Source organism: Pristiophorus japonicus, chromosome 3 (genome assembly GCF_044704955.1).
Source record: "Pristiophorus japonicus isolate sPriJap1 chromosome 3, sPriJap1.hap1, whole genome shotgun sequence".
Taxonomy (NCBI): Eukaryota; Metazoa; Chordata; class Chondrichthyes; family Pristiophoridae; genus Pristiophorus; species Pristiophorus japonicus.
Genome location: NC_091979.1, coordinates 49,709,753 through 49,737,484, shown reverse-complemented (window position 1 = coordinate 49,737,484; position 27,732 = coordinate 49,709,753). Strand labels below are relative to the sequence as shown.

The window sequence follows — 27,732 nt, the reverse complement described above, 5'->3', positions numbered from 1 at the left end:
AGTGCATGGGGATATACTACACTTAACTAAATCCAGAGAGCTAAGACATAGCTTGGCACATGATACCACTGGAGTTTAACAAGCTGAAACTGCGCAGCCTACTGATGTGCATCACTGATAAGCTTCCAACTAGCTATGCAGGTAGGACCACATTATCTATTAGGGAATTGGCTTGCAGGGATATCTGTAGCCAAGTGGAAAGAATCTTAGCTCGCAATGTCAGATCTACTAGTTCAGATTCCACTGAGGAAATCAGATTCATATATTTGTTCTGGCACAGAATACATACATATATGCAACCAACCACTAACCTAGCATGGATATTATGTTGTATTTCAAATAAATGCCTTGCAAAACTAATCCAAACCAGCCAATTACCACCCTATCAGCATATTCTCAATCATCACAGAAGTGATGAAAAGAGTCATCAATGCTTTATCAGCAGCACTTATTCACCAATAATCATCTCACTGATGCTCAGCATCACTTCACTCCATACCTCACTACAGCCTTGGTCCAAATACAGACACAAGCTGAATTCCAACTGAATGCCTGGCACAAAGCAAATAATTGTGGATGTTGGAGGCCAATGATCTCAGCCCCAGGACATTGCTGCAGGAGCTCCTCAGGGCAGTGTCATAGGCCCAACCATCTTCAGCTACTTCATCAATGACCTTCCCTCCATCATAAGGTCAGACGTAGGGTTTTTTGCTGAACTGCAGAGTGTTTAGCTGCAGTCGCAATTCATCAGATAATAAAGCAGTTTATACTTGCATATAACACGACCCAGATAACATCCAAGCTGTGGCTGATTAGTGGCAAGTAGCATTCATGCCACATAGTGCCAAGCAATGACCATCTCCAACAAGTGCGAGCCTAACCATTTCCTTTTGCCATTCAATTACGTTTCCATCACTGAGTCCCACCATCTACATCCTGCGGGTCACTCATTGATCAGAAATTCAACTGGACCAGCCATATAAGTGCCGTGGCTACTAGAGCAGGTCAGAGGCGAATGGCTCACCTCCTGACTCCCCAAAATATCTCCAACACTGACAAGGCACAAGTCAAGAGTCTGATGGAATATTCTCACCTTGCCTGTATAGGTCATCATCATAGGCAGTACCTCGTATCGAGGATGACTTGCTTCCAAGCCAAAAGGGATGAGTTCACAGGTGTTTCAATGAAGGACCTAAAATTCCAGATCGCGAACTATATCCTGAAGGGTGGAAGACACCTGTGCATGGATTTTTTTAATGTGTGGTGGCTGTTGCACACCAGCCATCACACAGGCTTGACAGAGCTAGGTCTTGGTCCAGTGGCAATGGTTAACCAAGGCGACTGGAGACCAGCTCTGTTGTACGGACCTTGTGTGCACACATATCACAGTGTGGGCTGGCCCATGCTGCCCCTGGGCCCACGCCTCATCTGGCCCCAAACTCACGCCTCTGCTGGGCCCCGATCGCATTGCTCCACGATCACTCACCAGCCTGCGCCCCAACCTCGCCGCTCCTGCTGTACCTGCCCACGCTCCAATCACCGACCTGGACCTTGATGATGTTCAATCCAGTCGCCCTCTTCGCTGCCGTCGCCCGCCTGCACCAGCTCACACTGCACCTTGTAGTGGCATGCCACCACACTGCTCCAGGTCGCCGCTCGCCTTTAATGGCCCCGACCTGCCTCTGGTGGTCTCTCGCAGGTCGGGGTCTCCACACCTGTATAGGTGCAGTCACAACAACACTCAAGAAACTCAATACCATCCAGGACAAAGCAGTTTGCTTGACAGGCACCTCATCCACTAGCATAAACATCCGCCATCAGTGTGCTATGACTGCAGTATGTATTTTCAACAGCATGTACTGCAGCAACTCTCCAAGACTTCTTCGGCGGCACCTCCCAAACCCGCGACCTCCACCAACCTAGAAGGACAAGGGCAGCAAGTGCAGTGGAACACCATCACCTCCAAGTTCCCCTCCAAGTCGCACACCATCCTAACTTGGACATATTTTGCCATTCCTTCAGCATCCCTGGAACTCCCTACCTAACAGCATTGTGAGAGCATCTTCAACACATAAACTGCAGTGTGTAAAGGAGAACAACCACCACCTTTCCAGGGCAATTATGGATCTGCAATAAATGCCAGCCTTGCCAGCGATGCCCATATCCCGGGAATGAATAAAAAGTCAATCAATCAATAAATACCCCAAAATCACCGAGAACCACAGGAACCAGGTTTGTAAAAATGTACTATTTTTAATTTTAAAAATCTATTTGTTCTGTAGGTTGTAGCCACCTATGCCTAAACCAATATAACTAAAGGGATAAATTATGCTAAACTATAGGTTTTGTGCCTTAATTTTTAAAGGTACCTTAATAATTTGAAATGTTCCAAAATGGGTAAAATATAGGTGAATCGAACTGAAATTACTCCATAAGATCCCCTTAAACTTTTATTCTAGATCAGGCTGCAGTGGTAGACACGACTTTGACTTGCTGTCTTCAAATCAGGAGAACTGTATGATGGGCGGCCGATCCAATATCGCTTGTTTGACATTATCGTGCAAAGTCAAAATTACCCCCAATAGGTCTGACTGTGAGAAAAGCTGGATTGGAATTTCTCATCACTTTGGATATGTCAATGCCCCACACCATTATCTCTCTCAACATCCACCACCATGACTGCAGTATGCATTTTAATCCGAATCTACTGCCACAACTCTCCAAGATGTCTTCGGCAGCACCTCCTAGACCCACGACCTCCAGAAGGAGAAGGACAACATCAGGAGATAAAGTCAAGGATTTCATAAAAACTGAAAATGAGGTAACTTTTTTATTTAGGAAATTGAAAGCAATCAAAAGCAGAACAACTCTGTGAAGTTTGTTGTGACTGAGTTCTATTCCTGATCTGTGTGTTAGCTCTGTTGTCATCTTGTGTTACTGGACCAGAGGGATTAAAGATTGAAATCCAAACAAAATATCAGGAACTATAATCTTCTTTATTTGATAGGGGCTAAACAAAATAAGTGCAGTCTTAATCAAATTCCACTGAAACTGGATCTAAGGCATAAATTGCTGTCAAGCAATTGTTGTCTAAAAGGCATTAATTTGTCGATATCAGTGAAATAAAGCAAAGAAAAAAGAATGCTAAAAAAAGGTAGTTTATACAATCTTAAGCCAATGCACTTATAGCAATGAGCGCATTACATAATTTTCTGTTGCTAAATTGATGAAGGCATATTCCATGTTGGTTAATAAAGAATCTTTTAATTGGTTATCCAGTGTTGCTAACCTGTTGAAGTCACAATTGTTCAGTATCTGCTTTTCTTTTGACGATATCATAAGAGAAAGACACAGCGTGAGATTTCAGTTTCAAATGCAATAATATACAGAGAAATGAACAAGCACGCTCTAACGGGGTCCTTTCTGGCCTCACTAATAATTGATATGTTGTACAAGTGCAGAAGAGATGCTTTGAATTTAAGACTAAAGTTCAAAGAGATGATGGAGGAGCTGCATTGCAGCATATTGATGTAAAACTGACCTTCGTGTTAGATTCTGTCAATTGCCTCTGAGGGAAAAATGTTCTATTTCTTTTCATTATCATTAATTTTCAAAAGCATTTTTACATTAAATTGGAAACAAATATAATTATTACCAATAAAAACAGAAAATGCTGGAAATCTCAGTGGGTCAGGCAGCATCTGTGGAGAGAAAAACAGAGTTAACATTTCGGGTCGACGACCCTTCGTCAGAATTGGCAAATGTTCGAAAAGAGCACATTCTTAAGAAGCACTGAAAAGGGGAGGGGAAGAAAGAACAAAAGCGAAGGTCTGTGATAGGGTGTTGCTATGGGAACTCATATGGGTCCGAGCTATGCCTGCCTTTTCGTGGGATATGTGGAACATTTTTTGTTCCAGTCCCACTCGGGACCCCTCCCTCACCTCTTCTTCCGATACATTGATAACTGTATCGGTGCCGTTTCCTGCTCTCACCCTGAACTAGAAAATTTCATTCACTTTGCATCCAATTCCCACCTTTCCCTCACCTTAACATGGTCTATCTCCGACTCTTCCCTTCCCTTCCTCGACTTCTCCATTTCTGGGGACAGGCTTTTAACCAGTATCCACTATAAGCCCATTGACTCCCAAAACTACCTGGACTACACTTCCTCCCAACCCGCATCCTGTAAGGACTCCATTCCATTCTCCCGGTTTCTCCATCTCCATCGCATCTGCTCTGATGACGCCACCTTTCACACTAGTGCCTTTGACATGTCTTCCTTTTTCCACAACTGAGTATTCCCCTCTGTCATGGTTAATATGGCCCTTGACCGTGACCGTTCTATTTCCCGCACCTCTGATCTCACCCCTTCCTCTCCCTCTCAAAACCACGACAGGATTCCCCTTGTCCTCACCTTTCACCCCACCAGCCTTCACATTCAACGGATCATCCTCCGCCATTTCCAGAACCTCCAGCTTGATCCCACCACCAATCACACCTTCCCCTCCCCTCTCAGCATTCCGAAGGGACCGCTCCCTCCACGACGCCCTGGTCCATTCCACAGTCACCCCCAGCATCCCCTCCCCTACCCACGGCACCTTCCCGTGCAAGTGCAGGAGATGCAACACCCACCCTTTTACCTCCTCCCTTCCCACTATCCAGAGCCCCAAATACTCCTTCCAGGTGAAACAGCGATTTACTTGTATTTCTTTCAATTTAGTATACTGTATTCGCTGCTCACGATGTGGTCTCCTCTACATTGGGGAGACCCAAGCATAGATTGGGTGAACACTTGCTAAACACCTCCGTTCAGTCCGCAAGTGTGACCCTGAGCTTCCGGTCACCTCTCACTTTAATTTGGCGCTTCATTCCCACTCTGACCTTTCTGTCCTCGGTCTCCTACACTGTTCCAATGAAGCTCAACGCAAGCTCGAGAAACAGCACCTCATCTTTCGTTTAGGCACTTTACAGCCTTCTGGATTCAACATCGAGTTCAACAATTTCAGAGCGTAACCTCTGCCCATCTTTGGCTCCCCCCACCCAACCCCCCCCCGAACTTATGTTTTTTTCTCTTTGTCTCCAATGGCAACTGGTCATTATTCTGCCATTCACACCCTATCTAGACTAACCTTTTCCTAACTCCTGCCATTACCATTTCAATTCGGCCCATCATCCCTTATGTCTCTAATCTCTCCTGCCTTCCACCCTATCACAGACCTTCCCTTTTATTCTTTCTTCCCCTCCACCTTTCAGTACTTCGGAATGTGCTCTTTTCGAACATTCGGCAGTTCTGACAAAGTGTCATCGACCCGAAACGTTAACTCTGTTTCTCTCTCCACAGGTGTTGCCTGACCCGTTGAGATTTCCAGCATTCTCTGGTTTTAGTTCAGATTCCAGCATCCACAGTATTTTGCTTTTATAGTCATTACCAACTTTTTTGTGCCTGAAAGGCAAAAAAAAAGTTTTCTTTTAAGACACAACGTGGTATTATATGCAGATGAGGAAAATTAATATGTAGGGAAGAGGTTTTTATTTTAATGCAGGACTGATATACTGTGCCACGGTGATAGAATTTAATTTTGGTAAACAGCTACAAGTTCTCAAGCAGTGCCCTGCAGATTTCCAGTTGCCACATTGGGGAGTAGTTCTAATCACTGGGGAGAAATAGACAGACCCTATACATTTAATAAAGGTGGCATAAGGACAGAATTGGCAGAGGCTTATCCTGTGACGATGGTGTTGGATGTGAAAAAACCTGAAAGGAGTAGGTGCGAAAAATAATTACAAAATTGAAAGGACAAAATTAGGTGGGAGGAAAGAATTGATGGGCAGGTTTTCAGGCAAAATATATCAGTCAACCTTGAACACAGTCAATAGTTTTTTTCCAGAATTATAATACCAGTATTTGAAAACTAAATCTTCTTGCCTTCTACTGATCAAATTTAGAAAACACAGTCTGATTCAATCCGGCTTACCTATGTTTTTCTTGATTCTTATAAAGGAGGCACCTGTATATATTATCAACAGGGTATTTGTGCATTAGTTTAACTGTTTTCAAATCCTGGCTTTGATAATAAAACAGCTACAATGTAAAGCCCCTTAGGTTTGGTAATAAACTAATATGTACCTATTATGGCTTGATCGTATTAAAAGAGATAATCATATTTTGAAAATAAGGTGGCATCTCCGAGGGTTATTGACTGGAGCAGTTGGGATTATCAACACTGAAGTGTGACTGTTCTTTCTATTTGCTGGGCCTTATGTAGCATTCAAAGGTTTCAGCCTTATTCAGAAATAAACAATGTTTCATTAACTTGGCATGACTCATGATATGAAAGATGGGATTCGAGTTTGTCTACTTTTTATCGCTGTCAGTTAAAAGCTTCAATTAATCTTGTGTAAATTCTTTATGTTAGAATATTGAAATGCTCCACTCTACCACAGCAAACTAAAATGGAATTGTTGTGTATTATTTACTTTGCATTGAAAGTGTAATTTTGAGAAGTATACTTTATTAGATATTGGAATTAAAGATCAGTAAAAATAAAAAGGCAAATTATTTCAGCTGTTGCAGTGAGTATTGGCTTGTTCTTAATTTTATTTGAAATTCCATCCACAGATCAGCCTCGTATTGATCAGCAACTACAATGCATCAGATGGTTGCACAAAATTGCTTGTCAGTAGCACAGAGCTCCCTAACAATATGTGATCCTGCAGATGCTAAACAGATTAAAACATCAATGAAAATACTGAATCAGAGCTTTTGCTAAATCATTAGTACATTGTAAAGATACAAGCAAGAGGTCAGTTAAACCCATATTTTAGATAGATTCGTGGAAACAAGTGGCCTAGTTGACAAAGACCTTGGATATGAATGAATAGTAAAAATCCCACGTTCCTAATCAAACATAGCCAAAGCCAAAATCACCATGTGCAAATTCTTAATGGAAATACATGTTTCCATGTTCAAAGAATGTTAAAAACCTTACATCCTGCGATGGTAACATTGAATATTTCACAATGTTTTATACTGGAATAGGGGCTTGAACTAATTAAAATACTTGGCTATGGATCATGATTTAACCACCTCCCGGAAACAAGTTTCACCATAATAAGAACATAAGAACATAAGAATTAGGAACAGGAGTAGGCCATCTAGCCCCTCGAGCCTGCTCCGCCATTCAAAAAGATCATGGCTGATCTGGCCGTGAACTCAGCTCCACTTATCCGCCCGCTCCCCATAACCCTTAATTCCCTTATTGGTTAAAAATCTATCTATCTGTGATTTGAATACATTCAATGAGCTAGCCTCAACTGTTTCCTTGGGCAGAGGAATTCCAGAGATTCACAACCCTCTGGGAGAAGAAATTCCTTCTCAACTTGGTTTTAAATTGTCTCCCTCGTATTTTGAAGCTGTGCCCTCTCATTCTAGTCTCCCCAACTAGTGAAAACAACCTCTCTGCCTCTATCTTGTCTATCCCTTTCATGATTTTAAATGTTTCTATAAGATCACCCCTCATCCTTCTGAACTCCAACGAGTAAAGACCCAGTCTACTCAATCTATCATCATAAGGTAACCCCCTCATCTCCGGAATCAGCCTAGTGAATCGTCTCTGTACCCCCTCCAAAGCTAGTATATCCTTCCTTAAGTAAGGTGACCAAAACTGCACGCAGTACTCCAGGTGCGGCCTCACCAATACCCTGTACAGTTGCAGCAGGACCTCCCTGCTTTTGTACTCCATCCCTCTCGCAATGAAGGCCAACATTCCATTCACCTTCCTGATTATCTGCTACACCTGCAAACTAACTTTTTGCAAACAAACACTCATTCTCACCAAAGTAATAATTTTCACCTTCTGTATCAAAAACAACATGTGTTGTAAATACACGTCCATCAGCGCCTTTTAAGAGAAATGAAAGATTAACATTTCAGGTCTACAACCTTCCTGTTCTGTCTTTTCGTTTCAGATTTCCAGCATTTGCAGGGTTTCTTTTTCTTTTTCCTTTCTGCTTTTATATTTTGCTGCTCATCGAGAATATTTGTAAATGGCAGTTCTAAGTAATGCCCCAAAAAATTCTTATACGGTTTCAAGGGTATTTTTCTGATTAGTGGCAGTGATTAAATGTTACGCAATATTTTAATTAAATGAGTAACACTGAGCTATAACAGATGGTAGATGTGTAATATAGTCATTAAAATTCAACACTTTTTAAAAAATCTGTATTTCTTGTGCTGGAGAATGGAACACTTGCCGTTTTCAGGCAACTTGTGTCAGTATTAAGTGCTCAGGTCATATGCATAGCTCAGCTAGACAGAAAGGAAAAGGAAAGGCTTTGCTCTGTTCTCACAATAAGCTGCAATCTTATTGCAGTAACCCCTACTGTGCCAGTGTAAATTTTTCCACACCAGCTATTCTTATCATCGTCATCATCATAGGCAGTCCGTCGGAATCGAGGAAGACTTGCTTCCACTCCTGAAGTGAGTTCTTTGGTGGCTGAACAGTCCAATACGAGAGCCACAGACTCTGTCACAGGTGGGACAGATAGTCATTGAGGGAAGGGGTGGGTGGGACTGCACTCTCTTTCCGCTGCCTACGCTTGATTTCTGCATGCTCTCGGCATTGAGTCTCGAGGTGCTCAGCGCCCTCTCGGATGCACTTCCTCCACTTAGGGCGGTCTTGGGCCAGGGACTCCCAGGTGTCAGTGGTGATGTCGCACTTTATCAGGGACGCTTTGTAGCGTTTCCGCTGCCCACCTTTGGCTTGTTTGCCGTGAAGGAGCTCTGAGTAGAGCACTTGCTTTGGGAGCCTCGTGTCTGGCATGCGGACTACGTGGCCTGCCCAGCGGAACTGATCGAGTGTGGTCAGTGCTTCAATGCTGGGGATGTTAGTCTGGACAAGGACGCTGATGTTAGTGCGCCTTTCCTCCCAGGGGATTTGTAGGATCTTGCGGAGACATCATTGGTGATATTTCTCTAGCAACTTGAGGTGTCTACTGTACATGGTCCATGTCTCTGAGCCATACAGGAGGGCAGGTATTACTACAGCCCTGTAGACCATGAGCTTGGTGGCAGTTTTGAGGGCCTAGTCTTCAAACACTCTTTTCCTCAGGTGACCGAAGGCTGCACTGGTGCACTGGAGGCAGTGTTGTATCTCGTCGTCGATGCCTGCTCTTGTTGATAGGAGGCTCCCAAGATATGGGAAGTGGTCCACGGTGTCCAGGGCCGCGTGGTGGATCTTGATTACTGGGGAGCAGTGCTGTGTGGTGAGGACAGGCTGGTGGAGGACCTTTATCTTATGGATGTTTAGCGTAAGGCCCATGCTTTTGTAGTCCTCAGTAAATATGTCGACTATGTCCTGGAGTGCAGCCTCTGTATGTGCGCAGACACAAGTGTCGTCCGTGTACTGTAGCTCGACGACAGAGGTTGGGGTGGTCTTGGATCTAGCCTGGAGACGGCGAAGGTTGAACAGGTTCCCACTGGTTCTGCAGTTTAGTTCCACTCCAGCGGGGAGCTTGTTGACTGTGAGGTGGAGCATAGTGGTGAGAAAGATTGAGAAGAGGGTTGGGGCGATGACGCAGCCCTGTTTGACCCCAGTCCGGATGTGGATTGGGTCTGTGATGGATCCGTTGGTAAGGATCACGGCCTGCATGTCATCGTGGAGCAGGCGGAAGATGGTGACGAACTTTTGGGGACATCCGAAATGGAGGAAGACGCTCCATAGACCCTCGCGGTTGACAGTGTCAAAGGCCTTTGTAAGTTCGAAGAAGGCCATGTATAAGGGTTGGCGCTGTTCTCTGCATTTTTCCTGTAGCTGTCGCGCTGCGAAAATCATGTCCATTGTGCCCCGTAGGGGACAAAATCTGCACTGTGACTCCGGGAGAAGTTCCTCAGCCACGGGAAGAAGTCGGTTGAGGCGGACTCTAGCGACGAGTTTCCCAGTGGCTGATAGCAGGGAGAGTTGCCGCAGTCAGACTTGTCCCCTTTTTTAAAGATGGTCACGATTACTGCATCTCTGAGATCCCCCGGCATGCTCTCCTCCCTCCAGATGAGAGAGATGAGGTTGTGTATTCGCGCCAACAGTGCCTCCCCACCATATTTCAATGCCTCAGCAGGGATTCCGTCCGCAACCGTAGCCTTGTTGTTTTTAAGCTGAGCCTTGTTGTTTTTGAGCTGTCTTATGGCTTTTTCTACTTCGTGCAGTATTGGGGTCTCACTGGGGTGGTGGCAGGTAGCATGCTGCAGGATGGAGATGAGAACACTCGAGTCAAAGGCAGAGTCTTGATTGAGGAGATCTTTGAAGTGCTCCTTCCAGCGGCCCTGACTGCCTCGGTGTCCTTGATGAGTGTTTCCCCGTTCTTGGCCAGCAGTAGAGTGGGGCCTTGGGAGTTTGGACTGTAGGTGGCCTTGACTGCGATGAAGAATCCTCGCACATCATGGTTGTCGGCCAGCTGCTATATCTGTGCTTTCTCCATCCACCACCTGTTCTTTAGGTCCCGGGGTTTTTGATGAATCTCAGCTTTGAGCCGTCTGTAATGCTGCTTTGCAGCTCTCTCTGAATACTAATTTACCTCTCTCTGAATACTAATTTACAACAGCTTTTGTACTTTGAAACCTTGTCCACTAAAGACAAGATTGAGAGTAGCTCATATTCATTTTGCTTTGAGCCCCTAACAGCCATCAGGGAGAGAGAGTAGGTTCATCCCATCAGTCTGAGCTGGATTCAAAGCTAGGTCTCAGAGTCAAAGGACTGTTTTAACTTCCTGCACCACTTAGTCAGCAGAGTTGCAAACATGTGTGAAGAGTTGGGGGAGGGAGCATGAGCTGCAATTCCAGGATTTGGAGAAAAAAAAACCCTTTGGCTTCCTTTTCATCGCTCCCAGTGGTTGTTTGTGCTATGTTTAACACGTCCTTATGTTTGGCAAAAAAAGTTGTAGAGAATTGTGTAATATGATAATACATAAATTCCTGTTTGCTTCAGGCCTGTTGCATAATAAGTGGAGTCATCCTGTATGTGAATCATTATTGTGTGCAAGTTTCCGATATATCTGATTTCTGAAACTCAAACACCCAGGGGTCGAAATTCGTTTTTTAACGCCACCCATTGCCACTGGAGGGGGGCGGCTAACGGGCGGATATCTCCTTACCGTCGGCGGCGACTGGGTTCCTGGGCTGACTGGAAATTTAGTTGAGAGGTGGGGGTGGTGGCAAGACGTATCGCTGCACACTTGGCCGCCAACCACGTGGTGACATCATCGAGCGTGCAATGCCCCCTTGCCGCCTTGGCTCCAAAATTAGGTGAATACGGTGGCGTTACCGGCAGGCGTCCGTACAGACTGGGAAAGGTGGTGGGACATCAGGGATCCTGGGGCGGTGCCGTCCAGGGATCATGTTTATGTTTATTTTTTTTTGCATTTAGATATAAATGGGATCAGTGGGGAAGTGTGTGTGTGTGTGTGAGGGAAAGTGTCGGAAACGTTTTATTTCTTTTTTTTTAAACTTGCATGCCGGCAGCCTACTGACAGGAAATTCAGTAGGCCTCCTGAGATGCAGCTCTGTTGGCGGCCGAGGTTGAGTGTTCAACGTCACTTTTAGCGCTGCTCTCTCATCTTTTGGCGGAAAAGCTGAATTTTGCAGTTTGAGGCAGCACCTACCACCTGGCGTTAAAATCAGCACTCAGCCGGTGTCACTGCATCAAAAGCAACGGGACCGAATTTTGACCCCCCAGCACTCTTAAGGAAATTGTTTTTTAATGATTTTAAGAAACTTCTCTTGTACATTTGCAGTTGTTCCTGCTATCTGTTGATCTGTACACTCGAAGATCCTGTTTTACAACATTGCCACTTTTCAAAGTTTTTTTCTTTCTGTACATACGTGGTTTCTCTCTTGTACAATATCTCATCTTAGACTATTTTTATTTTATATTAAATAATGCCTCCCATACTATCATTGGCTGTGGTTCATAATCGGTATAATATTAAGATAATAATCTTTTACGTAGAAATTACAGCACAGAAACAGTCCATTTGGCCAAACAGGTCCGGGCAGTGTTTATGCTCCACACGAACCTCCTCCCACAGTATTTCATCTAACCCTATCAGCATATCCTTCTATTCCTTTCTCCCTCAAGTACTTGTCTAGGTTCCCTTTAAATGCATCTATTCTATTCACCTCAATTACTCCGTGTGGTTGCAAGTTTAACATTCTAGCTGTTCTCTGGGTAAAGGAGTTAAAGTTACAGTCACAATCTTAAGATTTAAAATCGACCATGCTGTGTCCTATTAATTATGTTTTTGCGTACACTGCAGCAGAAAGATGGGAGTGGTGTGAGTAGGCATGAACTACTAAGAATTTGGTAAACTGTTGGGAAGGTGTGCACTCAAATTGTGCCTCCAGGCAGTTTCTAGTCCATTCAGCATACCCATCCTATTTATCAAATCCTGCTGATGCCAGCTGCTAGATATACGTGTGTGGATGTGTGTGTGTGTGTGTGTGTGGATGTGTGTGTTGGTGTTTGTGTGTGTGTGTGCATGTGTGTGTGTGTGTATGTGTGTGTGTATGAGTGTGTGTGTGTATGTGTGTGTGTGTGTATGTGTATGTGTATGTGTGTGTGTATGTGTGTGTGTGTAGTCACCGCACATCTTTACATTGAAAAAATACTATTTCAAATGAGTCCCTGCACCTGATATAAATAGATAGTTAGGTACAATTATTCTAACCTGCTGAATGCAGATATACATCACCCGACATGAGTAGAATTGCTCTATTTTTTTAATCACCATAGTGATGTTCAAACATACCATTATATCATTAATCTCCCCATCTTTTCCAGGCCATCCTTTGCAGACACTGGACTCCCCAGTCTCAGCCAAGGAGATCCAAGTGACAAAATAAAGCCACCAGCCTGCGAAAGCTCCACACTCGGTGACTACTTCAGGTAAGTTTAACAAGGCTCACTCAACAACATTTTTCCACAAGATCAAGGACTTAGGGAGGAACTTTTCAGGGAGTCTGCGGGCGCGATTGGCGGGTCAGGTGGGAAAGTATTTTTTTTGTCAGCGGGTCAGGATCTCACTGTCAACCCACTGCCACGCGCCTTTATGAAATGCCGGGTCTGTCAGCACTTGAGCAGACCCGATACGCAGTAGCGGGAGTGGCAACTCAGATCATTAGTAGTTTGTTTACAGCCACTTAGCAATGCTTTTTTCCAGATTTTTGTATTTAACAGGTCGCCCACTACTTTCGCACTGTCCCTAAACCTCATCTGTGAAGCTGAGCCGGGAGGTCAGTGGTCATTGTTTCGGCTGATGAGTTGACAGCTTCAAATGTCAAGTCAAAGCTCCGAGCTGATTAAGAAATGTTCCATTAGCTTCTCTAAACTGCATTTCCACTGCAGATTCAGAATGCTGCAAACCTTTACACAAGTCTCCGTCCAGTCTGACCTCATTACCTCTTCCACCATTGACAGATTGCTTCTGTCATCTCTACTTCACCTACCATCTATTTCATCAGCATTGGTGCACTTTATACTCTCTCACATTGATCCTCAGAATCCCACCACAATCAGCCCCAACACCAGCATCACTAGGCACACCAGCAATACCAACAACAACACCTTCTCCGAAATCAACTGATGCTGCATAGGAAGCAAGGCATCAGCATCCGAGCACATTGCGGCCCGGGACGCCAGGAATGGCATCAGCGCAGCCAGATTTACTTCATTTGACACTGTACACTCTGGCTGCCACATGATGTGCCAGGTTAGCACCACACCACGCCAACAACATAAAGCATCCCTACAATGCCTAGGTCATTCCTTTCACACTCATGACCGTTATGTCTCACCAGTCACTGCAACTCACTATATCACTTCCAAAGGTACACAGAAATCTGTCCAAGACTGCACAATGTTGAAAATAAAGATCCCAATGTTTGACAGCAGATTAACAGAAGCTCCACATGAACATTAGCTAAAACACACAAGTGCCTAGTACACTTGTGTGTCGTTAGATGGTATGATTGGACTAGGATGAAGATGAATGTGAGGGGTGTCTAGTGAGATGGGGAAGTGATAATGTAGATAGAGAGGCATGGGTAAGTTAATGTGAGTAAGGATGTACAGGGGTAGGGTAGGGAAGCCAGAGTGATGGGGATATGATGAGAGGCACAGCAGGATAAGGTTGAGTGGCTTTGCAGTAACATTTCGTGATCTACTGAGAAAATTGAAAGGTTTGCACCTCTGCACCCAGGTCCTCCTGGCGACATCCCTGCTTGTGCCTTCCTGAGCAATGTGCAACCAGGGTGCTTTGGTCTCCTGGGAGTTCTCTTCTACCCATTGGAAGGGAAGAGAACCTCCCTGCATGCTGTGACTCCCTCCATAAACATGTGGAGGGAGTCATGGGAGTGCCTGGATGCAACCGTGCACCTCTATGTAGTGCTCAATCCTGTAGACCACTGACAGCACAAATGTTAAAATAAATATGTGCTTGGTCCCTTTAAGGAAACCAGATGATGACACGTCATCAAATGATGTCATCAGACCCGCTTCCTACAATTGGCCGTTTAACGCGCTGGACGTGCTTAACAAGCCCAACCAGTGGAAAATCATTCTCCACCGCATGTCAGACAGGAAGCAAAGAGTAGGAGTAAATGGGGACTTTTCAGAATGGCAGGCAGTGACTAGTGGGGTACCGCAAGGTTCTGTGCTGGGGCCTCAGCTGTTTACACTGTACATTAATGATTTAGACGAGGGGATTAAATGTAGTATCTCCAAATTTGCGGATGACACTAAGTTGGGTGGCAGTGTGAGCTGCAAGGAGGATTCTATGAGGCTGCAGAGCGACTTGGATAGGTTAGGTGAGTGGGCAAATGCATGGCAGATGAAGTATAATGTGGATAAATGTGAGGTTATCCACTTTGGTGGTAAAAACAGAGAGACAGACTATTATCTGAATGGTGACAGATTAGGAAAAGGGAAGGTGCAAAGAGACCTGGGTGTCATGGTACATCAGTCATTGAAGGTTGGCATGCAGGTACAGCAGGCGGTTAAGAAAGCAAATGGCATGTTGGCCTTCATAGTGAGGGGATTTGAGTACAAGGGCAGGGAGGTGTTGCTACAATTGTACAGGGCCTTGGTGAGGCCACACCTGGAGTATTGTGTACAGTTTTGGTCTCCTAACCTGAGGAAGGACATTCTTGTTATTGAGGGAGTGCAGCGAAGGTTCACCAGACTGATTCCCGGGATGGCGGGACTGACCTATCAAGAAAGACTGGATCAACTGGGCTTGTATTCACTGGAGTTCAGAAGAATGAGAGGGGACCTCATAGAAACGTTTAAAATTCTGACGGGGTTAGACAGGTTAGATGCAGGAAGAATGTTCCCAATGTTGGGGAAGTCCAGAACCAGGGGACACAGTCTAAGGATAAGGGGGAAGCCATTTAGGACCGAGATGAGGAGGAATTTCTTCACCCAGAGAGTGGTGAACCTGTGGAATTCTCTACCACAGAAAGTTGTTGAGGCCAATTCACTAAATATATTCAAAAAGGAGTTAGATGAAGCCCTTACTACTAGGGGAATCAAGGGGTATGGTGAGAAAGCAGGAATGGGGTACTGAAGTTGCATGTTCAGCCATGAACTCATTGAATGGCGGTGCAGGCTAGAAGGGCCGAATGGCCTACTCCTGCACCTATTTTCTATGTTTCTATGTTTCTATGTTGGAGTCGGCAGTGGGGCCGGGACCCACCACCGACATCATCCGCCATGGACCTGCCGAAGTAAGGGAAATCGCGGCCTTAGTCTTCTCTCAGGATACAGATGAGACTGCACACAGGGAGGTTAAAGTAACAGTGACCTCAGTCTTTATTAAGACACACCAGAGTGAGGAACAGGCCTTAGGGGCCGGCTTATATACCAGTGCTACCAAGGGATGCTGGGATCCCTTGGGACTTCAGGGGATGCACTCCCTGGTGGCGGAACATGGGAGTGCATGCTTTATAGATACACAACATCACTCCCCCCACAAAGTCAAAGTGAAAACTATTTACAAGGTGAGGCGGTTGGAAGCCTTTCTTTCCCTGGTGGACCGCCTCGGTAAAAATGTCTGTTCTGGTGTGTTGGCTGTGCCCTCGCTGGGCTGGCATGTTGTTGGCCCTGCAGGGCTGTTGGGTGAGCCTGGCATTGCTGGGCTGTTTGGTGTGATGGGTTCGATTTTCTGGTCTGGGGTGGTGTCCTTGATCCTTTGGGTTCCGAAGAAGGTGGTGCCTGCTTTGGGTTGTTCAGGACGGTCTGTGAACCGCAGCCTCGTTTGGTCCAGGTGCTTTCTGCAAATTTGTCCATTGTCTAGTTTAACTACAAACACTCTACTCCCTTCTTCAGCTATCACTGTGCCCGCGATCCACTTGGGACCATGTCCATAGTTTAGCACATACACAGGGTCATTCAGAACAATTTCTCATAACACAGTGGGGCGACCATCGTTTTCATTTTGTTGCTGCCGCCTGCTCTCTATCTGATCATGCAGGTTGGGGTGAACCAGCGAGAGTCTGGTTTTAGGTGTCCTTTTCATGAGTAGTTCAGCCAGGGGCACTCCTGTGAGCGAGTGGGGTCTCATGCGGTAGTTGAGCAGTACTCGAGACAGGCAGGTTTGGAGTGAGCCTTCTGTGACTCGTTGAAGGCTCTGTTTGATTGTTTGTACTGCCCACTCTGCCTACCCATTGGAGGCTGGTTTAAACGGGGCCGATGTGACATGTTTGATTCCATTGCGGGTCATGAATTCTTTAAATTCAGCACTGGTGAAACATGGCCCTTTGTCACTGACCAGTATGCCAGGCAGGCTGTGGGTGGCAAACATGGCCCTCAGGCTTTCAATGGTGGTGGTGGCGATGCTTCCCGACATTATTTCACATTCAATCCATTTTGAAAAAGCATCCACCACCACCAGGAACATTTTACCGAGAAACGGGCCCGCATAGTCGACATGTATCCTCGACCATGGTCTGGAGGGCCAGGACCACAAACTTAGTGGTGCCTCACTGGGCGCGTTGCTCAACTGAGCACATACGCTGCATTGCCATACACAGGACTCTAAGTCAGAGTCGATACCGGGCCACCAGACGTGGGATCTGGCTATCGCTTTCATCATTAATATACCCGGGTGTGAACATAAGAACATAAGAACATAAGTATTAGGAACAGGAGTAGGCCATCTAGCCCCTCGAGCTTGCTCCGCCATTCAACAAGATCATGGCTGATCTGGCCGTGGACTCAGCTCCACTTACCCGCCCGCTCCCCGTAACCCTTAATTCCCTTATTGGTTAAAAATCTATCTATCTGTGACTTGAATATATTCAATGAGCTAGCCTCAACTGCTTCCTTGGGCAGAGAATTCCACAGATTCACAACCCTCTGGGAGAAGAAATTCCTTCTCAACTCGGTTTTAAATTGGCTCCCCCTTATTTTGAGGCTGTGCCCCCTAGTTCTAGTCTCCCCGACCAGTGGAAACAACCTCTCTGCCTCTATCTTGTCTATCCCTTTCATTATTTTAAATGTTTCTATAAGATCACCCCTCATCCTTCTGAACTCCAACGAGTAAAGACCCAGTCCACTCAATCTATCATCATAAGGTAACCCCCTCATCTTCGGAATCAGCCTCGTGAATCGTCTCTGTACCCCCTCCAAAGCTAGTATATCCTTCCTTAAGTAAGGTGACCAAAACTGCACGCAGTACTCCAGGTGCAGCCTCACCAATACCCTATATAGTTGCAGCAGGACCTCCCTGCTTTTGTACTCCATCCCTCTCGCACTCAAGGCCAACATTCCATTCGCCTTCCTGATTACCTGCTGCACCTGCAAACTAACTTTTTGGAATTCATGCACAAGGACCCCCGGTCCCTCTGCACTGCAGCATGTTGTAATTTCTCCCCATTCAAATAATATTCCCTTTTACTGTTTTTTTTCCCAAGGTGGATGACCTCACACTTTCCGACATTGTATTCCATCTGCCAAACCTTAGCCCATTCGCTTAACCTATCTAAATCTCTTTGCAGCCTCTCTGTGTCCTCTACACAACCTGCTTTCCCACTAATCTTTGTGTCATCTGCAAATTTTGTAACACTACACTCTGTCCCCTCTTCCAGGTCATCTATGTATATTGTAAACAGTTGTGGTCCCAGCACCGATCCCTGTGGCACACCACTAACCACGATTTCCGTGTGCTGTGGAGATCCGAGATGAACGTCTCCATGCCCTTTTTGGGTTACCCCACAACAGGCAGTCTGCCTCAATGGACAGCTCATCCTTTCGCTGCTGGAATGGCTTGATTAGCTCTTGCATTTCAACGGGGATGCTGGCCCAGCTCTTGCATTTCAACGGGGATGCTGGCCCAGCTCCCAGTTTTTTACTAGGGACAGCAGAGGATCTTGGCAGGTCGAAGTCCTAATCTGGTGGGCCGTGACAGGTGATTTATCATTTTCAAACGCTTCCATGACCATCAACAAGTCTGCGGGCTGCGCCACCATCAACAAGTTTGCAGACTGCGCCATTTCCACCCGCATGGTGGACAATGGTAGCCGACTAAGAGCATCTGCACAGTTCTCGGTGCCTGGCCTGTGGCAGATGGTATAGTTATATGCTGATAGCGTGAGTGCCCACCTTTGTATGCGGCTGAGGCATTAGTATTTATCCCCTTGTTTTCAGCGAACAGGGATATGAGGGGCTTGTGATCGGTTTCCAGCTCAAATTTGAGGCCAAATAGGTACTGATGCATTTTCTTTACCGCAAACACACACACTAATGCCTCTTTCTCAATCATGCTATAGGCCCTCTCGGCCTTAGACAAGCATAGGCGACAGGTTGCAACTTCCCCGCAACGTTAGCCTGTTGTAATACACACCCAACTCCGTATGACGACGCATCACATGCTAGCACAAGTCTTTTACATGGGTTATACAATACAAGCAGCTTGTTGGAGCATAAAATGTTTCTGGCTTTCTCAAAAGCAAGTACTTGTTTTTTTTCCCCATACCCAGTTCTCACCTTTACGCAATAACACATGTAGGGGCTCTAAGAGGTTGCTTAACCCCGTCAGGAAGTTACCAAAATAGTTGAGGAGTCCCAGAAACGACCGAAGCTCCGTGACGTTCTGTGGCCTGGGCGCCTTCCTGATAGCCTCTGTCTTGGCGTCTGTGGGCTGAATGCCGTCCGCTGTGATCTTTCTCTCCAAAAACTCCACTTCTGTTGCCATGAAGACGTATTTCAACCTCTTCAGCCACAGCCCTGCGCAATCCAGTCGCTGGAGGACCTCCTCCAGGTTTTGTAGGTGCTCCCGACCCGTGACCAATATGTCATCCTGAAAAACCACCGTGCGTGGTACTGACTTGAGTAGGCTCTCCATGTTTCTCTGGAAGATCGCTGTAGCCGACCGAATTCCAAACGGGCATCTGTTGTAGGTGAACATCCTTTGTGCGTGTTGATGCAGGTGGGGCCCTTTGAAGACTCCTCCAGCTCCTGCGTCATGTAGGCCAAAGTCAGGTCGAGCTTGGTGAACGTCTTGCCTCCTGCCAGTGTCGTAAATAGGTTGTCTGCCTTACATAGCGGGTATTGGTCCTGTAGCGAGAAACGATTAATAGTTACTTTATAATCGCCGCAAATCCTGACCATGCCATCACTTTTGAGTACTGGAACAATCGGCCTGGCCCACTCGCTGAATTCCACTGGGGAGATGATGCCCTCGCGTTGCAGCCTGTCCAGCTCGATTTCCACTCTCTCCCTCATCATTTAAAGGTACCGCTCGAGCCTTGTGGTGAATGGGTCGTGCCTCTGGGACCAAGTGGATCCGCACCTTTGCCCCGGAAAAGTTTCCAATGCCTGGCTCAAAAAGGGAAGGAAATTTGTTTAGAACCTGGGTACATGAGGCCTCATCGACATGTGATAGCGCTTGGATGTCATCCCAGTTCCAGCAGATTTTGCCCAGCCAGCTCCTTCCAAGCAGTGTGGGGCCATCGCCCGGGACAATCCAGAGTGGCGGTTCGTGCACCATGCACTCGTAGGTGAGCTTGACCATGGCGCTGCCCAGGACAGTGATAAGCTCTTTGGTGTACGTTCTCAGTTTCGTGTGGATGGGGCTCAGGGCCGGTCTGACTGCCTTGTTGCATCACAGTCTCTCAAATATCTTTTTACTCATTATGGATTGGCTAGCGCCAGTGTCCAGTTCCATAGCTACGGATAAGCCATTCAATTTTACATTTAGCATTATAGGTGGACATTTCATTGAAAATGTGTGCACCCCGTGTACTTCAGCATCTGCCTCCTCTCTCTGAGGCTCGAAATTGCTTTGATCCACCATGGACCGATCTTCCTCTGCCACGTGGTGGTTAGTCGGTTTTGCAGAGCTTGCAACTCTTCTGCAAGCTCGTTGGAGGTGCCCTATTGTTCCACAGCACTTGCAAACATACCCTTTGAAGCGGCATGAATAGGCTGAATAGAAGCCTCCACAACGCCAACAAGGTGTGAATTGCCTTGCATTCATCCTTTGTTAAGGACTCTGAGTCATCTGGGTCACCTGAGGCCGACTGGCAGTTGCAGACTCGTGGTTTCTGCCCTGTACATTTCTGCTCACAAACACAGTTCCAGTTAATTTATGAACATTGTTAGTGCTTGTGTGTTGAGAGATTTGTTTGGTGTTATCACTGGTGGACATAAACGCCTTGGCCTTACTGAGGGTCGGTGTCTCTACAGTCAAAAGATTTCGTAGGATGGTCTCGTGGCCAATGCCAGTACAAAAAAGTCTCTGAGCATTTGCTCCAGGTAGCCATCAAACTCACATTGTCCTGCAAGTCACCTTGGCTCGGCGATGTAGCTCGCCACTTCCTGACCTTCAGATCGCTGGCACGTGTAGAACCGATACCTCGCCATCAGCAGACTCTCCCTCGGGTTAAGATGCTCTCGAACGAGTGTACACAGCTCCTCATACGACTTATCTCTGGGTTTCACCGGAGCCAGAAGATTCTTCATGAGGCTGTAGGTCGGTGCCCCACAGATCATGAGGAGGACCGCTCTCCTTTTTGCAGTGCTTCCTTCTCCGTCCAGCTTGTGGGCTGCAAAGTACTGGTCTAGCCGTTCGACATAGGCTTCCCAGTCCTCACCCTCTGAGAACTTCTCCAGGATGCCCACAGTTTGCTGCATCTTTGCGTTGGATTCGTATACTCGTCGCCAGTTGTGTTCCTGACACAGATGAGACTGCACACAGGGAGGTTAAAGTAACAGTGACCTCAGTCTTTATTAAGACACTCCAGAGTGAGGAACAGGCCTTAGGGGCTGGCTTATATACAGTGCTCAGGGGATGCATTTCTTAGTGGCGGAACATGGGAGTGCATGCTTTACAGATACACAACAGATCCAAACTTAACTATTCTGAAATGGAGGACATGTCCCCTGCACAGAGCATTTCCAGAGAAATCCACCAGTGCTTTCAATTTGCTTCTTCGGTTATGGATTTACTAAATTCCTGGGGTTTGTAGTAACTGAAAAATTCACTTACTTTACAAAAAAATACATATTTCTCTTTCCGCCCCCTCCCAGCATATCCTGGCCAGAAATATGCTTCAGATGCTGCCAATCTGGGTCCCAGTCCAAAAATTCAGGAACTTTTTTTCTTTCCCTTCTCCGTCGTCTTTTTCTTCTTAATCTTATTCTTCTATTAGCACTACTGCAACAACAACAGTGATAGGTGAGCGAGACAGTGGAAAATAGATTACAGCAGCAGAGTTTTGGATTAGCTGAAGCTTATGGAGGCTGGAGCATGAGAGTCTGCCCAGGAGAGAATTGGAATAGTCAAGTCTGGATGTGATGAAGGCATGGATGAGGGTTTTGGCAGCAGATGGGCTAAGGCAGGAGTGATGTTACGGAGGTGGAAGTAGGCAGTCTTTGTGATGGAGACAATATGGGATCAAAAGCTCAGTTCAAGGTCAAATAGGATGCCAAGGTTGCAAACAGTCAGCTTCAACCTGAGACGGTGGCCAGGCAGGAGAATGGAATATGAGGGAAGGGAACAGAGTTTGTGGCGGGGGCTGAAGACGATTGCTTTGGTCTTCCCCATGTTTTAACTTTGCTCATTATTTGAAGATTGCTCTCGCATATTATTTACCATCTGAATAATAAACAGTCAACCATATCTTCAGGCACATCCTTAGACAATTCAACTACTATGTTGAGATTCGCAGGTGTGTCACAGTAAATATAGAATAACATGATTGAGAAGAGTGTTAAGGTGATATACATGACTGAGGGGTTCAGATGATATATTACTGTGAAAGCAAAATTCTATCCATTCTTAAAAGCATATTTTACTGGGGCTTTTTTCCTGTGCAGAGATCAAAGGCAACTATCTTTTTCAATGTTTTCTTCTCCTTTCATGAAGTCAGTAATTCACACTTGGATACATTTCCACTGATACCAGAAGCCCGCCAGGATGTCACTTAAATGACCATTCCTCATGTGTAAAGCTTGTCAGTAAATGTTGACAGGCGTTTGGTTGCGAGGAATGGAGGTATCATAGCTGACCCTCATCCTTCCCTCACCTCTGCACTTTTGCACTTTTAGGTAGGGACCACTAAATAGCAATCAGGAATGTGAATTTTGACTTATTATTTTCACCCAGGGATAGTGCCGCCAACCTTCACTTGTCCAACAACAACAACTTGTATTTATATAGCACCTTTATCATAGTGAAATGCTGCAAGGCGCTTCACAGGAGTATTGTGAGACAAAATTATTTACTACCGAGTCACATAAGGAGAAATTAGGGCAGATGACCAAAAGCTTGGTCAAAGAGGTAGGTTTGAAGGAGCGTCCTAAAGGAGGAAAGACAGGTAGAGAGGTGGAGAGGTTTAGGGAGGGAATTCCAAAGCTTAGGGCCTAGGCAGCAGGAGGCACGGTCACCCATGGCTGAGCGATTATAATCAAGGATACTCAAGAGGGCAGAATTGGAGGAGCGCAGATATCTTAAAGGGTTGTGGGGCTGGAGTCCTCTCACTCACAACAGGTCAGGAATTGAACTGAGGTCTATACTGGTTTATATGGCTGAGTATCAAACCGCACGGTGCACTGAACCACCAGAAGATACAGATGCAATATTGAAATCTTGACAAAGATATTTTATATAATAACATTTGTCAGGCAATTAAGCTCCTAGCTGTTGAAACTTAGTAGCCTAGATACTGTATTGGTGGCAAGAGGTTATCAGTTGACTGCATTTTGATGCCCATTTAATTTATTCTCAAAGTGGTACTGTCAGATTTTCAGCAGGAAGATCACTAGCTCTGGATCTGCTTCGTGCTTTTCTAAGTAAACAGGTAATAATATTAATATTGTAAAAAACTAAACTGCGTATGTATATCTCAAACTATTAGCATCAAAGAAGATATCAGTATAACTTGCATAGACCAAACTGGATTATAAAGCTATACAAAGCGTGCTTACAATGTTAGCCCACAAACCAGCAGGATAAGGGTTAACCCTGGATGTAGTTTTAATGATACACTTGCATTTCAGTTATGACACTAGAAGTCATGATTGTTCATGTACCTCCCTCTTAATGCCTAGAGCAAGAAAGTACATTGAGTCAATGATTCAACGTGCATAAGTCTCTTTTGAAGTTTACTTGCTCTAGGGCAATACACCCAATACTCAGGGTGTGCTGCACTACTGTTCTGCATCAAAAGATAGATTACAACTGCAAAGCAGCAGCTGAAGATCCATCTGAAGTTTATTTTTCAAACTTAACCTTTTCTCCTTAGGATTGGAGGAGGGTGCAGTTGTTTATGTACAGAAAATACTTGATATATCTAGTGTATATGCTCAGTAATTATCATGACGGAAGACTTTTGAGAGCAGTTTCTGTTAGAATGTACACTTTTTGAGGTCTTTTTTTAGGCTTGTGTGCCTTTAATCACTATCATGGAGCTCTTGCCATGATTAAGTTTATTTTAATAAGAGGTTTGGTAGATTGAGTTAGAAATAACAAGGTACTGCTGTATTTTATCCTTTCCATCTTTTAGATATGGCATGTTTTCTAACATATGCAACAACAATAACAACTTGCATTTCTATAGCACCTTTAATACAGTAAAACATCCCAAGCCTCTTCACAGGAGCGTTATCAAACAAAATTTGACACCGAGCCACATAAGGAGATATCACGGCTGATGGGTGTAGTATCTGCAAAACAGATTTTCAGCAGATCTAATGTAGAATGTTATATCTGAATTAGAGAAAATTATGGAAACAAATTAGATTTCTTAATTTACACAATTCTCTATCTTAAAAAATTGTAATCATGTCAGTTTTCTTTGCTTTTTCATTGGTTAATGGCACCTACATAGGAAGGCATCTGGTATCTACTCAGTGCCTTCCCATAATGTCAGTAAATCACCATGTTGCCCCTTGGTAATACTTTCCATAAGCATGAGTCAGCTATTGTGTATGCTGATGATACCTCTCCATCATTATCCTTGAATCTACTGACAAACTGACTGCATGTCTAACATAAAGTCACAGATAAACCAGAACTTTCTGCAGCTCAACATTCACAAGACCGAAGCTGCCCTATTCGGCCCCTGTCAGAAACTCTGCACCCTAGCCCCTGTTCTAGTCATCTTCCTGAGCCTGCTCAAGCTCAATTCAATGGTGGCCTGCTGGTCCTCAAACTGAGCTCTTATTCAATCCATCACCAAGATTATCTTCTTCCACCTCCAAAATATCACCAATCTCTATCCACCTCTACCTCATCCTCACTGCTGCTGAAACCCTCGTTCATGCATTTTTCACCTGCAGACTCAACTTTTCCAATTCCCGCCATGCAGTCCTCACGAGCTCCTTCCTACATGTCCTAGTGTCAGCTGTGGCTCAGTGGGTAGCACTCTCGCATGAGTCAGAAGGTTGTGGGGTCTAGTCCCACTCCAGGGACTTGAGCATAAAAAAATCTAGGCTGATACTCCAGTGCAGTGTTGATGGAGCACTCCACTGTCGGAGGTGCCGCCTTTCGGAAGAGACGTTAAACCAAGGCCCCGTCTGCTCTCTCAAGTGGATGTAAAAGATCCCATGGCACTATTTCGAAGAAGAGCAATAGAGTTATCCCCGGTGTCCTGGCCAATATTTATCCCTCAATCAACATAACAAAAAAACAGATTATCTGGTCATTATCACATTGCTGTTTATGGGAGCTTGCTGTATGCAAATTGGCAGTCATGTTTCCCACATTACAGTAACTACATTTCAAAAGTACTTCATTGGCTGCAAAGCACTTTGAGATGTCCAGTGATCGTGAAAGGCGCTATATAAATCCAAGTCTTTCTTTCTTTACATAAAATGAAACTCATCAAAAACTATTGCCCCTCCCCACTCTATCTTATACAAAGCGCCAATAACCTACAACACTTATCCTTGGCTTCCCTTTCCTCAGTGCATTAACCTCAAAACCCTCATTCCCAGAAACAAATTTCTTTACCTATCTCTGCAACCTCCTTCAACCCTATTTGTATCCTTTGTTCTTCCAATTCTGATATATTGTGTGTTCCCTCCTCCCTATGCTCTGTCCTAATGCTGTCTCCCTTTCTGTAAATCTCTCTTTGTCCTGTTATTCTTTTTGTGGGCTAGAAATTCCATAATTAGCGCTATGACCGTTTATTGGGCTTTTCTTTTAGTGCCCGGAATACTGCTATGGTTGGAGGTGGCAAAATTCGGCAAATGGTGACCAACGATAGCGGTAGCAGTAAAATATGGCCTTGCACGGCTGCATTTGTGTGGCGGAGCTGAATTCAGCGATCTGGAAAAAAACGGACCTTCTGCGCATGCGCAATTTTTTTCTTCCGATTTTTTCCCCCCCCTGAGATTCTGGTCAGGTGTCAGGGTACGCCCGTGCATGCGCAGTACACCCAGCTCTCAATCTGTCATTTTTCACAGACAAGACAAGATGCAGTAGGTTGATCATAGCAGGCAGAGGGCCAGCAAATTTCATTCTGATGCCAATGACGCACTGATAACAGCAATTGAGAGTAGATAGGGGTCAAAGTAAACCCACCCCCTCCCTCATCCCCCCCAGCTGTGATAAGGAGATTTTGGACCTGTATTGCTGAGGAGGTCTCCTCAGTTGATGACATTCCCAGGGACCACCATCAATGCAGAAAAAGGTGGAATGACCATTGCAGGGTCATGAGAGTAAGTAATATTTTTATTCATGCACTCCTTGATTACTTAAATTGTAAATCTGACTCGTGTTGCTGTAGGTAGGCTTAGTGTCACACCTTATTTACCATGAATGATCGTTACACATTATTAAGATTGCTTTTTGACATCTAAAAAGATGTTTCTGCACGTTGATGCCTTCCTCATGAACCACGTGCAACTATCAAGACCATTAGGGCTGGGACAGGCGGCTGTATTAAATGCACACAGTATGGTATAAGTGCTATCTGTGTGTGCCACAAGAGCAGAAGGGCATTCTTATTGTAATTTTTGCAGGAAAAGTTGTCCCACAATCGTCGCAATGCACAGGCGGCAGTCCGCCCCAAACACATCCATTAACAGACTTGGAAGAAACCTGGTTTAATTGGTGCCTCCGGGAGGTCAACTACCCATGCGGGTGCAAAGCCCTTGTTCTGAACTGACGGTAAGTCCTGCAAAATCCCCGGGCTGGGTTGGGGCAATGTGATGCAGTGTCTGTGGACTAGGGTTGGGGCAATGTGATACAGTGTCTGTGGACTAGGGCTGGGGCAATGTGATGCAGTGTCTGTGGACTAAGGTTGGGGCAATGTGATACAGTGTCTGTGGACTAGGGTTGGGGCAATGTGATGCAGTGTCTGTGGACTAGGGTTGGGGCAATGTGATACAGTGTCTGTGGACTAGGGCTGGGGCAATGTGATACAGTGTCTGTGGACTAGGGCTGGGGCAATGTGATACAGTGTCTGTGGACTAGGGCTGGGGCAATGTGATACAGTGTCTGTGGACTAGGGTTGGGGCAATGTGATGCAGTGTCTGTGGACTAGGGCTGGGGCAATGTGATGCAGTGTCTGTGGACTAGGGCTGGGGCAATGTGATGCAGTGTCTGTGGACTAGGGCTGGGGCAATGTGATGCAGTGTCTGTGGACTAGGGTGGGGGCAATGTAATGCAGTGTCTCTCGACGACATATAATGCAGTAGTGGTGGTCCTTCAAATAAGCCTGCGCTATGTGACCTTCCTCATGTCACCCTGCCCCCTCCCCTGCTGCTAACCACTCGTCTGTTGCTTTCTATTTTGCAGATGAGGATTCTGAGGCGCCACATCGTCCTATGGAAGCCTCCACCTCAGCCCATCATGTGTGGGTTGAGGAGGAAGATGAGGGCCACACTGAGGAGCTACCACCGGAGGAACAACATCATGAAGCTGTTGCGGGGGGGGGCGGTGGGGGAGGGCGAGGGGTTGGCGATGGTGGGGGTGGAGGGGGTGGTGGGGGTGGAGAAGGCGATGCAGTCAGCACTTCTTTTAGCTGCGGCCACAAGTTTCGCGGAGGAAGCCACATTCACAGGCTTTGTCCCATCCGAGGCAGCAGGTCAAAGTCATGTTGAACCCTGTATGCCATCTCTTTAGAGGTTGAGTCGGCAAAGCCAGTCTGCTGAAAGACAGGCAGACACACACCTGGACATGGGACTGTAAAAGGAGAGCGTCGAACTCGAGAGTTCCTCCAGGCCCGAGGTGGCATTT

General features: G+C 45.7%; 1 long non-coding RNA gene across 1 annotated transcript; it reads left to right on the top strand.

Annotated features, from left to right (window-relative positions):
- On the top strand, nt 1-27,419 carry LOC139257251 (uncharacterized). The gene is made up of 3 exons (XR_011592233.1): nt 1-141; nt 12,831-12,935; nt 27,292-27,419. It is a non-coding gene; the product is annotated as an uncharacterized lncRNA (long non-coding RNA).
- The last annotated feature ends 313 nt before the right edge of the window (nt 27,420-27,732 follow it).